Below are 16,955 nucleotides of genomic sequence, written 5' to 3' on the forward strand. Positions count from 1 at the left end.
ATTAAAGCCTTTATTAAATAAGATATCATAAGGTTATTTTCATGCAAGGGTATAATGTACTTAAATGTCTTGAACACATAATATTGACTTTAATTGCAAACAAAGTAAGTAGAATGGATATCCCTCCAGTTAAATATCACTCCCCAAATCCAGACTCCATCCCCTGGGAGATCTAGGAAATCACTCCTGTGAAATGGACATTTGTTTCTGTGTCTTCCACAGATACCCATATAAGCTGGAACACCTGTGTGCAGGTCCTCTCAAGATGTATTTGATGTTCACTTAGGGATCAATGCGGTGAAGACAGGGATTCTGGTTCTATTCCTCTTGGGACCTCTCTATCCTCACAACCCTGCTGGGATCTCACAAGGACAGTGGAGCAGGTCCAGTCTTAGCATGACCATGGCTCAGTGACCAGGCTGGGAGAGTACAGATCATAACTGCCCTGGATCCATCCAATCTGTCCTGGTCACGAGGATGGGCTGTCCTTCTGACCTGCAGAAATTCAAGCAATATCTAAGCCAAACACTTTCTTCAACTCCAATGTTAACATAACATTCACACAGGTCAGAAATTCATGGTGACAACGCAAGGAAAAACAAACAAATTTGTTTATTATCCATTGCAATTCCATGGGACTCATATTGCAAAGTTGCTATTTTTTAAATTTTTTAAAAAATTAAAAATTTTTTTTTCGTTATTTTAAGACAGAGTTTCTCTGCAGCTTTTGAAGCCTGTCCTGGAACTCACTTTGTAGAACAGGCTGGCCTCAAACTCACAGATATTCAGCTGTCTTTGCTTCCAACCAGCAAGAAGAGAGACTTCCCTGACCAGGAATCGTACCCAGGCCTTGGTGGTGAGAGTGCAGAATCCAAGCCACTAGACCACCAGGGGAGACATTAAATTTCTACTGAATGAAATATTGCAACATTTAGAAACCAGTCAAGGCTGTTATAGAGAGCACTGAACTATGATTTTCAAACCAATCCCTATTAGACTTTGCTATCAGATTATTATTTTTGTCATCTTTCTACTAGAAACGAAAGTTCTGCAAGGATGTCCTGTATTTTTAATTGTTTAAGAGTTGAAGGCTGGGCAGTGGTGGTGCACTGCACGCCTTTAATCCCAGCACTTAGGAGGCAGAGGTAAGGTGGGTCTCTGTGAGTTCAAGGTCAGCCTGCTTTACAGAACCACTTCCCGGAGAGCTAGGGCTACACAGTGATACCAAAACCAAACCCAAACGACAACAACAAAAACGAAAAGATCCTGAGAATACCGAAAGAGCAAAATTGCCACCCATAGTCCAATACAGTCTAAGGATATCTCAGAATCACAGCAGCTGCTGCTGATGCTTGAGCACCAGTGTCCACTCCGAAGCATGGGGTAGAGGATGCAAGCTGATCCTGCAGGACAATGGTCCCCTGCAGAGGAAGAGCTACCAACCTCGCAGGCATTTTCTTACACAGGTGAAATCCAGGAGTAACATCCTAACTGGCTGTCCCAATTTATGGCCACTGTTTTACATAACTGTTTCCTTTTTATCCACAACTGCAGGGTGGTCTTTCCTTCCTTCCCTCCTTTCATCTCACTAAATAGATCCATCTGTCCTAGAACTCACTGTGTAAATCAGGGTGGCCTGGAACTCCCAGGGATCCACCTGTTAGATGTAAGGCCCTGTATGACCATGCCTAGCTTAGATTCATTGACTACTGAGAGGCTAGACTTCCTGGAAGACCAACAGCTGATGTAAGGATTATAAAATATCAACCTCTTGCAACACTTATAGTGCATAAAGGCCACCCTCTCAAGGCCAGCTGGCAGGGTTTTCTGTGTCTGGGCCTGCACCGCCATGCCCTTCCTCTTCAGTCAGCCCTGCTTCTGTAAATGAGTTCAGTTCTGCAGCAGAAATTTGGGGTCTGGAAATTGCTAAAGTAGAAAGACTCTCCTGGTCAGGAGTGGTGCTACATGCCTCTAATCCCCACACTAGGAAGACAAGGCCAAGTAAACCTGAGTCCAGGACCAGCCTAGCCTCTATGTAGAGGGTTCTAGAGCAGTCAAGCAACACAGAACCCCTGTTTCAAAGCAAAACAGAACCAAAAAAGCATCCTTGGGATAGTGTATGCACATGAAGGGGGCAGAAGATCTGGTTTCTCCTGGGACAAAGGCTGTAGTTGTGTTTGCAGGGCTGGGCACTTAGTGTAGCATTAGTGATCTTGCCTGGCATGCACACAATTCTACAAGGACAATAATCATAACATGTATTTGGGTAGGGAATCCAGGCTGGAGGAAGAAAAGCATGTGGAAGTTGCAGGCGGCCCCTAGATTAGTTTGAAGGGAAGAGGGGTTTGGGGTAGCTCAGTAGTTGTCCTTGTTGTTTTAGCAGAAAAGATTCCCCTGTTCTCAGGGATACTCTCTGTGTGCTGTTGTCTTGTGTCCCAGCACATGTGAGCATGAAGATGCCCATTGAGGACCCTGGAGGACTTCCCTTAAAAAGAACTAAAGTTCGCCCTGTGCCCATCATGAGAAATCAGTGTGTCCACCACTCCACCCTTCATCTTTTCCTCAGTGCCATCCCCAAAACAACACAAATTTCCAGGCATTTAATATGTTTATTAAGAAAACTGAGAAAGTACACGGGCGGTGGTGGTGCTCGCCTTTAATACCAGCATTTGGGAGGCAGAGGCAGGTGGATCTCTGTGAGTTCAAGGCCAGCCTGGTCTACAAGAGCTAGTTCCAGAACAGGCTCCAAAGCTACAGAGAAACCCTGTCTTAAAAAACCAAACCATCCTCCCCCCCAAAAAAAAAACTGAAAAAAAAAATACAAATGTGTACAAAGACAACTCTGCCTTTGCCTGTGAGCAGCTGCAGGGGTGTTGCTTTAATAGCTGGAGTTCAGAGAGGATCAGCTAATTAAAAGTCTTAGCAGGCATCAGGTCTCCTGAGATTGGACCGTTTTTTGCGCTTCCTGCCAAAAGCCCTTTGAAGCCATAGCCAGCAGCTTAGGCTCCTGGGGCTGTCAGAAGCAGGATCACCCTCAGGGTAAGCAGGATCACCCTCATGGTAAGCAGGATCACCCTCCGGGTACGCAGGATCACCCTCAGGGTAGTCTCCATCGTCACGGGTCACAAGTTCCAGTCCTTGCTCTGCGATGCTGTGCAAGCCTGGGGAGGGTTGGTCTGGCTCCTCCGCGTTGCTGTCTGTGTTGTCCTCCTCTCCTGGGGGCATCTGGGGTTTCTTCTGACTCCCACTCTGGAGGATCTCTGCACTCCACTTCCTGGCACAGTCCAGTCTGGGGTGGAATCTCAGGCAGTCCCAGCTCTCAAGCCCACAGGGAAGGGAAAGCAGTTCCCACCCAACAGAGCAGCCCTCTTCAAAGCAGTGGCTTGGCTCTGTGCAGAAACACAGTGGCCAGGACTTGGAATACTGTGAACTCAGGTCTGGCGATGCGTGTGGACTTTGCCGTCTGTGCTGTGAAGAATCTGACATAGCTTCCTCCAAACCGGGGCAGACCAGCTTCACCTATGTAACACTGCAGGGGGCTCCTTGAGCATCTGATTCAGAAATCAATTAGTTACTTTTTTATACTTTAACTTCTAGGCTCTTTCCAAGCATAACACTGCAGGATACTGAGGTATAAATTTAGAATCCCACAGTTATTCACATTCAATAAGGTGGGAAGTCCAGATCTGAAGGTCCTGGCGTTGCATGCCTTTAATCCCAGCTCTGGAGAAGCAGAACCAGGAGCAGCTGGTTCTCTGAGTCTACAGAGCTAGTTTTAGGACAGCCAGGGCTACACAAGGAAGCCTTGTTTTGAAAAGTTGGGCAGTGGTGATACACGCCTTTAATTCCAGCACTCAGGAGGCAGAGACATGTGGATCTCTGTGAGTTCCAGCCCAGCCTGTTCTACAGAGCGAGTTCCATGAAAGGCTCTAAAACCATCAAGAAAACTGTACACTCCCCAGAAAAGAAAGAGCGAACAAAAAGAAAGAAAAAAGAAAACAAACACAAAATGAAAACTAAAGAAAAAGTGAAGATTCTCAAAGTAAACTCCTATCATCCCTGATTTGATTAGCTGTATATAATATATATGAAATTTGTTAGAGTGACTTACAGGCTGTGGTCCAGGTGATCCAGCAATGGCTGGCTATTAGCTGTAAATCCAAGAATCCAGAAGTTTCTCAGTCCACTAGGCTGGCTGTCTCAGCAGGTCTTCAGTAATCGCTGGAATCCTGAAGAGGTAGGCGCTGATGCCAGGGAAGTACCGCAATAGACTTGCTAGCAAGGTGAGAGGACGCACACAAAGCAAAAAAGGCTTCCTTTTGGTTTTTTTATAGGCTTTCAGCAAAAGGTGTGGCCCAGATTAAAGGTGTGTCTTCCTGCCTGGACATCTACATCACAGCTACGCCTTTTAGACTTCGGATCTGGATTGTGTGTTAAAAATGTGTGTATTATCCCAACTCAAAAAAGTTGCATTAAAGGCGCATCTTCATAGCTCAATGATCTAAATTAGAAATGCACCTTCCTACTTTAAGCAAAATGACCTCATAGACTTGCTCTCCAGTTCTGGATTTTAGTTAATTCCAGATATGTGCATCAAGTTGACAACAAAGACTAGCTATCACAGAGACAGGGTTCCTCTGTGCAGCCCTGGCGGTCCCAGACCTCATTTCATAGACCAGGTTGGTAATCAAAGATCAGTTTGCCTCTGCCTCTGCCTCTGCCTCTGCCTCCTCATTACTGGGATTAAAAGTGCCTGTCTCCATGCCCCTCTTGGAAATCATGTTAATAGTCCTTTCATCTGCTTGAGTCTTAAGCGATCCTAATTCTGTACTCCGAGCAGAGAAAAAGATTGGCAGGCTAAGGACTAAGTGAAGAAATTAAATTTTAGTACAAGGCAAAGAGGGAAGTTTTAGAGGAAGGCAAGGGAATGGGAAAATGATATACTAATACTATGATCTCTAAATAAAGAAATCATTATAAAGAGAGAAAATGGGATTACCTTAAGTCCTCTTGACAAATTTTACCTTTTGGTCTTTTGGGTCCCCAGCCTCTCTGACATCTCAAAGAGGTAGAGATAAAAAAGTTCTCAGCTGGCTCTTACTAAGTGCACCCAGTTTATGCTGTCCTGTGTTTAGGATAATTATTTCCATATGTTGTTTGCAGCTATAAAAAGAAAGGAATTAAAGTAACAAAACTGGTAGCCACTTGGAATTGGATATCCTGTAGTTTTTCCTTGAAGAAATCAGATTCTCCCCCTAGCAGCAGTCTGTAGTTTTCATCTAAAGAATAGATTTTCTGGGGGTTGGGGAACAGGGTTTCTCTGTGTAGCTCTGGCTGTACTGGAACTGACTCTGTAGACCAGGCTGGCCTTGAACCCAGAGATCTACTGGCCTCTGCCTCCTGAGTGCTGGGATTAAAGGCATGTGCCACCACCACTCAGCTAGCTTTATTCCTTTAAAACATTATTTAAAATTTTATTTTACATGTATGAGCATTTTATGTGCCTACATATATTCATGTGGGTCCTGGGAACCTAACCTGGGTCTTCTACAAGAGTAGTAACTCTTAACCATCTGCTTCATGGCTCCAGCCCCTGGGATAGGTTTCTTTTATTTACGCGAGTATTTTGCTTGAGTGCATGTCTGTGTATCTCCTGTGTGTCTGGTGCCGGAGGAGGTCATGAAGGATGTTGGAATTCCTGGTACTGGAGTTATGGGCCTTGCGTGTGCTATATGGGTTCTAGGAATAGATTATGGTCCTCTGCAAGAACAAGTGCTTTTGGTCACTGAGCCACCAACACAACTGCTGTGCTTGACTTAGGCCAGGGTCAGGAGGTCAGCCAGAGAGTGAGGACAGACTGGGTCTCTACTCTGGCTTGCAGCGCACTGGCCAAAGACCTGTTTGCCAGGTCTGTGCCTGGTTTCTCTCCTGAATGCTTCCCCTGGCTGCCTGTTGTAGGACTTTCCCTTACGTCTGGAGGTGTGGCTTTCCGGGTAGCTGCTTGCTAGCTGCACAGTCACCTTGCTGCAGCAACTGGCCGGACTATGGATTAACCCATCCACCAGCAGCGTGTAATCACAATTTATCCCTGTGGGTTTCAGATCTTTTTTTGTTTGTTTGTTTGTTTTGTTTTTGTTTTTTGTTTTTCGAGACAGGATTTCTCTGTGGCTTTGGAGCCTGTCCTGTAACTAGCTCTGTAGACCAGGCTGGTCTCGAACTCACAGAGATCCACCTGCCTCTGCCTCCCGAGTGCTGGGATTAAAGGCGAGCACCACCACCGCCCGTGTACTTTCTCAGTTTTCTTAATAAACATATTAAACGCCTGGAAATTTGTGTTGTTTTGGGGATGGCCCTAAGGAAAAGATGAAGGGTGGAGTGGTTTGCTAGAACTCAGCGTTCCGCTGTTGCAGGTCCTTATAGTTGGACACCCAGTGTCTTCTACGAAGCCCTTCCAGGACAGAATTCAGCCCAAGCCATTCCCAAGGCCGTCTCAGAGCAGGGACACAACTCCATTTGCGCCTCAAGAACTCACTCGTGTCCTCAGGGGCCAGAGCATCTTTGTGGCAGAACCGGGTTTCCCTACAGGCATCCTAGGCTCCATGGTTAATCTTCCTGGCCTTTAATCCAGACTGGTGAGAGGCCATAGCAGGAGACAGTTTAAAAGGAACAGAGTGTCGTTTGGTGGTGGCGCACGCCTTTAATCCTAGCACTCGGGAGGCAGAGGCAGGCGGATCTCTGTGAGTTCGAGACCAGCCTGGTCTACAAGAGCTAGTTCCAGGACAGGCTTCAAAGCTACAGAGAAACCCTGTCTCGAAAAACCAAAAAAAAAAAAAAAAAAAAAAAAGGAACAGAGCAAGTCAGAAGCTGAACTGGTTCCCATGCAAATCCTCAGCTCTGCCTCCCAGCTGAGGCTGGAGACTTGTTGACCACCACAGTGGTCGCTTCATCATACCCCTTTTGACAACACCCAGCATTTTGGGATCAGCCAACCTTTTTTCGCAATGGAACTTGATTTGTTCTTGGAGCCAAGTTCCCCTGGGCTGACAGCTAGCTCCATTAGAAGTGATTTGAAACCTGCAGGTGATTTTGCTTCTCCATGCTTTTTTGCAACCGGGATCTGGTTCTACTAACAGGCTGAACCTGCAGTGAGGCCTGCATCTGCCAACTGAATGCTGAATAAACCGGCACCACAGCAGTTTCTGCCTGTTTTTTTTTTTTTTTTTTTTTTTTTTTTTTTTTTTTGGTTTTTCGAGACAGGGTTTCCATGTAGTTTCTAGAGCCTGTCCTGGAACTAGCTCTTGTAGACCAGGCTGGCCTCGAACTCAGAGATCCGCCTGCCTCTGCCTCCCGAGTGCTGGGATTAAAGGCGTGCGCCACCGCCGCCCGGCTTTCTGCCTGTTTTTTGCACCCTTTCTCGCTCTCCAAATTTTCTGAAATTTCGTTTGATCTCTTTAGTTCATGGTTTACCTGCCTCATGCCTGGAACACGGATTTAGTTTAGGCTTTGCCTGAACTGGTGCAGGAATCCTGACTCTGGCACTACGGAGACAGAAGAAACTGATTTGGGGGCCCTAGATGTAGCAATGCGAGATAACTTTCTGCGACTAGAAGGGGCTTGCTGTGAGTCCAGGAAGCAGCCATTCATCCTAGCAGACATTCACCATTCTTCTTGCTCCCACTCTAGCTCAGGTAGAACACCACCCGAACCCCGTGGTCTTCACTTGTTCCAGGGCAACCTCGGTATTCAGCTAGGGAACCTTCTGGAGTTGGCTAGCACAGGGCCTTGAGCACCTAGCGGCAGGACACCCTGCACTCAGCTAGACCCGCGGTTTCTCCAGCTTGGATCCCAGGACTCTTGTTTGACCCGTGGTTTCCCTCCAGATGGCCAGCAGCTGTATTTTCCCTTGAGACAAATGCTATCCATTCTCAGCCTGAGGAGAGTGCTGCTTGCACTTTTGCTCATGTAGATAAACCTGTCACTTTCTTGGGCACCTCAGAGTCAGGCTGAGCTGGACCACGGTGCTCCCCACCACAGTTAGGTGTTTGCACACTCATTCGAATCTCAGCTGCTAAAGATGCGTCAACACATTAAGGAAGTGCCCAGTACAGGTCACCAAAACAGTGCCCTCTATGTCCGTTTCAGATCTAAACTTTTACTGAACAACACACAACCTCTTTGGTGTAAAATACAACATCAGGAAAAACCAACGACAAAGTAACCTGACAATTTCTTATTCCCAAACTCAAGGTTTGAGCCAGCCTTGAAATATTCTTTTTTGTTTGTTTGTTTGGTTTGTTTTTCGAGACAGGGTTTCTCTGTAGCTTTGGAGCCTGTCCTGGAACTCACTCTGTAGACCAGGCTGGCCTCGAACTCACAGAAAAGGCCTGGCTCTGCCTCCGGAATGCTGGGATTAAAGGTGTGTGCCACCACCGCCGGCGCCTTGAAATATTCTGCATTTGTGCAATTACTAAACTCGCGCACCTATCCCTGCTGATAGAGGGGCAGAGCTGGAGTTGAGGTCAATGGGGGAGGGAGTCTAAGGGCTAAGCCAAAACGTTGGTCACAGTACCCAGTTTGGCCTCCCAGCAGCAGGAGGGATGCTTATTTACCGCAGGGGGCGCTGAGGAGTCAGTATTCAGTAGCGATTCCTGTTGCTCAGCTCCTTATCTTTTTATTTGTTTGTTTGTTCGTTTGTTTTTTCGAGACAGGCTTTGGAGCCTGTCCTGGAACTAGCTCTTGTAGACCAGGTTGGCCTTGAACTCACAGAGATCTGCCTGCTTCTGCCCCGCGAGTGCTAGGATTAAAGGCGTGCTCCACCACCGAATGGTGTCCCAGTGTCCGTGATCTCTCTGCCTTCTTTCAATGGGCTGCAAGCAGGCCCGGGCTGCAGTCTGACCACGGTTTCAAACCGCATCTTTTATTTTCTGCCTCATTCCTTTCGTTTTGCGGTTGGAATCGGGCGCTGCGTGGTAGCCTCCCGAGGGATTCAATCGCAACACGAATCACGATTCCGACGCTGGAAGAAACGAGTGACCAGCACAACGCTGGAAGAAATGAGTGGCGCCCTGGTGCAAGTGTGTACCAGGTGCAGTCAGGACTCGGTTCAATTTTGTTTCCTCTACGTTCGGCTCGCCGTCGTTTCTAAACGTTGAAAATTCTTCCGACTTTTTTCGTTAGCCCATTTCGTGTGGATGCCATCTGACAAACGCTCATTTTCTGCTGAGCAAGTGTCCCAAGACATCCGACCGCGGCCGCATGGAAGACGACTAATTTGGTGTTTGCACCACGGAGTCTCCATCGATGCTGCCTTCCTTTCCTTGTAGTTTTTGGGCAAAGCACCTTCCAGGGTTAGAGTGTGGCGCCTTCTCCGATGGCCTTTGCCCTCTTGTCTTCCTTTCTCGCGTCTCAGTGCGGTTTCGTACCGCGGGCAAAACCACGCGTCTCATCCTCACCCCCTTGGTATTTTGTTGGTCCTTGCGAACCTGCCCCAGTCGGTAGTTAGTCCTCTGGTCCTCTGGGTGGTACAGCGGGAGATGGTGCCAATGAAAAAGTCCCAGTCAAAAGCTTCTGACGTCAATTGGCAGCTCTACCTCAGAACTGCAGCTCTGTGGACACTTCTTAATTTCTGGGGTCTCTGTGGCGCCGACAAGCAGCCTTTCCATTATTCAAGGTGCACAGCGCCAGCACTAACGGTTTTTCCAGCCCACCTTCAGTGGTCTGCAAGTGTCAGCGATTTGCCTGCCCAGACGACTTCCAGGTTGCAATCCGATAACGGGTTCAAATCACGCACACCATTTTCTTCCTCGGTTCTTTCCTTTTGTGGGAGGAATCCAGGTCGGCCAGGAAGGCTGAGGCAGAATTAGACACGAACCACAATCCGGACACTATGAGTAAAAAGCTTTACGAAGCCTTTGGCGTATCGGTGCGAGTGTGCAAAGTAAGGACGCCCAGTGTCGTGTCGTTTTTCGCGTCTTCTATGCTTAGGCCATCGTTGCCTCTAAATGCTGAAAATGAGTCTGATTCTTTCATTAGCGGATTCTGCGCCTACTGCAGTTGGCCAATGCACGTTTTCAGCCAGACTAGTGTCCCAAGATCTCTGACCTGGACCGCCTGCAAGACAACAAATTTCGTGTTTACACTGATTATCCGTCGTGGCTGGGTTTCTTTTGTTGAGCAGACGTTTTGTGGACAGCATGTTCCATGTCGCCAGTGCGGTGTCGTCCAGGCTGGTCTTCTCGCTGGCTGTCCGTTTCTCCGGTCATCATCCCGCTATGGCTTCACATGCACTGGTCTGGCTGTCAAGAAGGAGGCTTGTGTCTGCCTGATATCAGCTCACTGGCATCCTCAGTTGTTAGCCCAACCTTGCATTTCTGGGAAAGTTCCTGGTTAGTTCGCCCACCTGCTTGTTCAAGCTACTGGGTGGGCATAGCGGGAGCCAGGTCTATGAAGTCCCAGGCAGAAACATAAAAGCTTCAAGAAGCAGATCAGCTATGGAGCTGCCTCTGGTTTTCACTGGAGGGTCGCTACTGCTCCAGCACTCAGCCTCCAAGCTATTTCAGACAAAGCCCGAGCTTTTGGTTTACCCAACCTTCCTGTCCCCAGTTCCTTCCTCCCAGTCAAGTTGTGATCAGCTGTCAGCAGCCCTGGGCTGAAATTCGATGGTGATTTCAAACCCCATTCGTGATTTTGTTCCACGGTGGAACAAAATTTTACCGCTGGAATCAGGCTCTGACAGGCAGGCTTCACAAATTCGTCTGATTTCTTTCGCTTACAGATTTTATTCTGAAAGACTCTAAATGCATTTGTAAGCCCCCTCAACCCTAAGACATTTTTCTAAAACCTTACACTCACTCTCTCTTGGAAACGGGACAATTGCCGCACCCCCACATGCTAGACTGCTCATCCTCCTGTGTCCTTGTGAATAATCTTCAAACATAACTCCATTCTTGGAACTGAGGCAAAGACAAAGTACACATGTTGACTCAGTTCCTGATGCATTGATTTAGTCACTGGACCAAGGTCGGGATGGACCACAGATGTTCTCCCTTATCTACCCGATCACATAGCTATTCTCCTGCCCTGGAATAGACCAACCACTGCTAGTAACCCTTTGAATAAGCCAATCCAATAAGTTGGAAAACAACCTACAGGTTCTCCCCTTGTGTCTGCGGCTTTTTGCTTTAAAAGATGGACTTTAACAGCTATCGGATGTCCTTCATATCCCGAACCTGAAGGGCCCTGTCATGACAGAATAAAAATCCTCTTGCTTTTGCATCAATTGGGGCTATGTGAGTGGTGTCTGGAGCAACTCCTCCCTGATGTTTGGACTTCTAGTCTAACAATTCCAAGTTCTGTCTTGCAAAAGAACGTTTTGGAAATGGACAAGTTTACCAATTCATCCGACCTCGACCCCTCCGGAAAGACTACAAATACCTAGGGCCAGAGGAACCTGCGGAAGGAGCTGTTGTCCTCCCGGTGCAAGAGCTGCTGGAGCGATGGAGCCCACTTTCTAATCCCTGCAGGTTAAGCAGGCCTGGGATTCCCTTGTGGTGCCAGAGGCCTAATCTCCTCTGCTCCGTCTTCTCAGAAAACCTTGGTCCATGGCCTCTTCCTTTCTATCCAATCTTAGGAGTGATCCCCTCCAACAGAGGTGAATATGACGAACAACCGCTTCTTTGTCTCCAGGGTGACTTCGCAGGATCCCATGGCAGGACCAACTCAGTGACCAGCAAGTCCAATTCCCTGAGAGCCTTCCACAGGATCCAGGAGAAATCCACGACTCTGGGAACACGGGATGATCCTGCAGAAGAAAGGGTCACAGTGGAGATGAAGCACCGGACCTGTTCCAGAGCGCCCTACCAGGGCTGTGAGAAACTATGGGACACCAAGACCTCTACAGAAGCGCCTGGGAATGCCAGCGGCCTACCGACCGCGAGTGTGGAAAAAGATTGCCAGTTTTGTTAGGCCTCCTACAGCGCATTCATTGCCCAACACACAGGTATTTGGCAGCAGGAAGCCATAGAGAGCTGCAGGCGCCTCTCAGCGTTGTAGAGCGACCTCTGTGCCTAGAAAATAAGCTCCCAAAACTAAACCGCAGCGGGTATTTTCAGTACAGCCCACGGCTTCCAAAAGAAACACACACAGAAAGATATATGTACCTTCAATAGTCGCTGTCAATTCTTTTAAATTAATTAATTAATTATTTTTCCAGCTCTCCATGTCAATTCTTTTTGGTTTTTTTCGAGACTGGGTTTCTCTATGTACCTTTGGATCATGTCTTGGAACTCCTTGTGTAGCCAAGGCTGGCCTCGAACTCACAGAGTTCCGCTGGAATTAAGGGCGTGTTTCACCACCGCCTCATGTCAATTCTTACTTGTTTAATAATTGATTTCGAAGATTATTTCCTGGTTTGTGCCGCACAGTTTTTTTGTTTGTTTGTTTGTTTGTTTTTGTTTTTTCGAGACAGGGTTTCTCTGTAGCTTTTGGAGCCCATCCTGGAATTAGCTCTTGTAGACATGGCTGGCCTCGAACTCACAGAAATCCGCCTGCCTCTGCCTCTCGAGTGCTAGAGATTAAAGGCTTACACCATCACCGCCAGGCTGAGGCACAGTTTTTAAAGGCACTGATTGTAGTCCGGTCCACCGCTTTCTAGGATTCTTGGAAAGGTTGGGATAGGGGCAACCGTAGGACAATCTGCACCGAGAACGCGGGCTTGACTTTAGCTTTCGAGATTTGGGGACAATTAGGTCCAGGAAGACCAAACCCTGCTGTTTGGCCTTTATTTGTGCCTGGGGAGTTTCTTCTGTTGCTGCAGGGCTTCTGGTCCTGGGGGCAAGAGGGCAGAGGATTAGGACCTGGTGGCTTTTCACTGCACACTCTGGGTTTTATGGGAACCTAGTTATCCTAGGCGTGTTGGCGCTTAGTGGGTCGGCTTTCACAAGCTAGTGGGAGGGCATAGCGGAAACAGGAGCCAATGAACAAGTCCAAGACAGAAGCCCAGTAGGTTTGCAGATCTTCAGCTTGGCCAGGAAGTTGCAGGCTAACGACATTTTCACCGCAGGGGTCCCTGAGACACCCGCATTAGGCCTAGACCTCAATTCCAGGTGGTCAGCGGTAACGCTTTGGGTTCTGCTGACGAGGGTTCAAGACTTGTAGAGCGGGCCAAGTTTCGCATGACTGTAGCAGGCCTGGGCTAAAATCCATCAGCAAATTTAAACCACGTACGCGATTTTGTTTATCAGTGCTTTCGTTTTGCCGCCATTATCAGGTTCTGCCAGGCCGGCTATGGTGGGATTTGTCGGAACTCGCGGTCCGGATGGTGTGGGCAAAACGCTGGTACCCCGCTGTGATTGTGCACGGCGTTAGGTCAGGACACTGCGGTTTCGGTTTTGGCGTCCTCTCCACCCTTCGCCTTTTCTAAACCCCGAGAATTCGACTGATTTCTTTGTTTTGCCAACTTCGTGCTGAGTGCGGTCCACAAATGCCAGATTTTTAGCTTGGCAGGTGGCAAGGCATCCTCCCCACCCCACCCCCGTCCCCTGGAAGACTACAAAATTGCTGACTGCCCCAGTCTCTGACGCGGCTCTGTTCCTTTCCTTGCTCCGTGGTTTTGTTTTTTTTTTGTTTTTTTTTTTTTTTTTTTTGGTTTTTCGAGACAGGGTTTCTCTGTAGCTTTGAAGCCTGTCCTGGAGCTAGCTCTTGTAGACCAGGCTGGTCTCGAACTCACAGAGATCCGCCTGCCTCTGCCTCCCGAGTGCTGGGATTAAAGGCGTGCGCCACCACCGCCCGGCTGCTCCGGTGTTTTGGGGGGGCAGCAGGGTCCACTGCGCCAAAGTAGTGCTGTCTCAGCTGGTCTCTCTCGCCATTGTTTCTGAAGTTGCCCTGGCTTGTGCTACACTGGCTGCCGGTTTGGACACTCACTCAAACCCTCCAGGGTTTAGCCATGCCTTGGGAACCTTCCTAAGTCCATGGTTAGTTCGCCCTCCTGCTGGTCCACACTGGTGGTGGAGTCAGCCATAACAGGGGGACCAATGAAGAACTTCACCACAGGGGTCACGGCAACCCCAGTACCATGGTTTTCTTTGTAATAGGAATTGTTCTTTCCATGTGAAACACCTTTCTTTCACACAGCTTTCACACATTATGTAACTGGTTTCTATGCGAATTAGAACACTTCAACTCTATGATTTCCCACAACACTGTGTTAAGTTTTTATTTGCCTTCATAATTTTTAATATATAACAATGTGCCTGTGTGTTGCCAGTTTCTAGTCACGTTGTTCATTTTTAAAAGATTTACTTATTTATTTATCCATTTCTTTTTAAAATTTTATTTATTTGTTTATTTCTCATGTATACACTGTTCTGCCCGCATGACAGAAGAGGGCACCAGATCTCATTTTAGGTGGCTGTGAGCCACCATTTGGTTGCTAGGAATTGAACTCAGGACCTCTGGAAGAACAGCTATTGCTCTTAACCTCCGAACCATCTCCCCAGCTTTGTGTTGTTGTACGGACAGTACAAGATAGTTTGTTTTCTTTTAAATATAATAATAATAATAATAATAATAATAAACAATTAAAGAATAAAAAATACTCCATAAATCAGAAAAAAAGAGTAAAGAGGATATTTGCGGAAGTTTACTGGCAGGAAAGGGAAAGAGAAAATGATATATAGTAATTCTCAGATCTCCCGAATAAAATAAATCACTTTAAAAAAAAGAAAATGGCATTGACTTAAGTCCTTGTGTGGATGCGGATGAGAAGGGAAATGACAAATTTCACCTTGTGGTCTCTTGGGTCACCAGCCTCTCTGACATCTCGGTGGGGGGGAGGTAGAACATTCTAAGCTGGGTCTTTCTAAGTGCACTTGAATTTCAGTTCAACATGTCCTGTGTTTAGGATAATTATTTTCACGTGCTCTTTTGTAGTCATTAAAAAGAAACTTAGTAACAGAAGTTGCAGTTACTTGGAATTGAACAACCTATAGTTTTCCCCTGCAGAAGTCAGATTCTCCTCAAGCTGCAGTCTGTAGTTCTCATTTAAGCATGAGAGGAAGCATGGTGAGGATGCATAGATTTTCTGGGGGAGGGGAACAGGGTTTCTGTGTAACCCTGACTGTTCTGAAAATGGCTTTCTAGACGAGGCTGGCCTGGAACTCAGAGATCTGCCAGCCTCTGCCTCCTAAATACTGGGTTATAAAGTTTGTGCCACCAACTGACTAAGGATGCATAGATCCTGATGAAGATTTCCTTCTAAGGCAAGTTCTAAAAGGGAGAATGTATGACATATTACACTGGGTAATAAAATAAAGTCATTGCTAACATAAAAGGCACAAAATGCTTTATGTTATTGAAAAGAAGCCCAAGGGTTGTTTACTAAAATCCTTTTGCTAGATTAATTGCAATGGATTTCTTTTTGAGTAATTAATCTAAACTATTGTTCTCTCTCTCTCTCTCTCTCTCTCTCTGTTTGTTTTTGAGGCAGGTCTTATAATTAAACACTTGTGATAAAGGTGTGGTCTCCTTACCCATTTTCTCAGGTTTGCATCTGTGAGATGATCTGAAAAAGTCAGACCCTCATGTCCAAGAGAAAAACCGATTCTCAAGAGAGAGAGATGTGTACCTGCTCCAGGGTGTAGCCTTGCTCTTACAGCAACTGCTCACATGGGGATGGTCTAGCCACAGGGGTTTTGCTGTTTGTTTGTCGAATTTTATTTTTGAGACAAGGTCTCAAAGAGTAGCAACATAGATGCAAAGCAATGCCTTTTCTCTGGTTTTACTTGCTTGTGTGCCAAAGTTAAGAAAAAAAAAACAAGCAAAATACCAGAATTTTCCTCATGCTTTTCTCTTTCTTACAGTCTCAGATGAGAAGTTGACTCTTTAGACATAAAGAGTCTGTAGACAACGGTCCTAGTGGGACTTAATCCTTTTTATTATTTTCTTTGGATTTTTGAGACATGGTCTCTCTATTGCCCTGGCTGTCCCATTCTCACTACTTAGCCAAGGCTTGCCTAGAACTCACAGAGATGCACCTGGCTTACAGCGTAAGCCTCAACATCTGACTTTATTTATGTATTTAGTGTGTGTGTGTGTGTGTGTGTGTTGGAGAGGCAGAGCCACGGCAGAGTGTGGAGGTCAGAGGGTGATTTCACAACTCTGGTCTTCAGGGTGGGCTGCAGGATGAAACTTCTTGCCAGCTCTGGGGCTTAGGTCTTTGATAAATGCATTAACTCAGACTTATTGCTAAAAAAAAAAAAAAAAAAAAAAAAAAAAAAAAAAAAAAAAAAAATCACCAAGTCAAAATTCAGTATAGTGTTATAAAACTAAAGTGAAGTCCTGTGTCTAAATCAATGGTGTTTTCTTAGACTTAAGAGATGCCCTGTGGGTTAGCAGAACCTACTGCTCTTCCAAATGACCTTAGCTTGGATCCTAAGACCCCTGTCAATCCACAACTGCCTGTAACTAACTGCAATCTTAGAGGATGAGGTGCCCTCTTCTGGACTCTGAGGGGAGTGTATTCACGTGGTAAGGGGGCATTCACACACACACACATAAGAATAAAATACATCTTAAAAAAATAAATCAATAGTGTTCTCTTATTCAGCAAGGTGGGGGAGGGGAACAAGCCTTTAATCCCAACATTCCAAAAAAAGAAGGAAGGCGGATCTCTATGAGTTTCAGGCTAGTAGAAAGATTCTCTCTCAAACAACTAAGCAAAGACCACATGTCCTCTGGAAGAGCAGTCAGGGCTCTTAACCACTGACTATCTCTCCAATCTGTCAGTCTTTTAACAATCCACAGAAGTGAATCTAAGGAAGTTATACATTTGAAACTTTTTTTAGATCTTAAGTAGGATTGGGATGGGTTGCACTGTTGGAGGAGGTGTATCACTGCAGGCAGGGGTTTCAAAAATCCCACACAAGTTCAGTTTCTCTGTCTCTGTCTTTCTCTCTTTC

The sequence above is a fragment of the Arvicola amphibius genome, chromosome 3 (genome assembly GCF_903992535.2).
Source record: "Arvicola amphibius chromosome 3, mArvAmp1.2, whole genome shotgun sequence".
NCBI lineage: Eukaryota > Metazoa > Chordata > Mammalia > Rodentia > Cricetidae > Arvicola > Arvicola amphibius.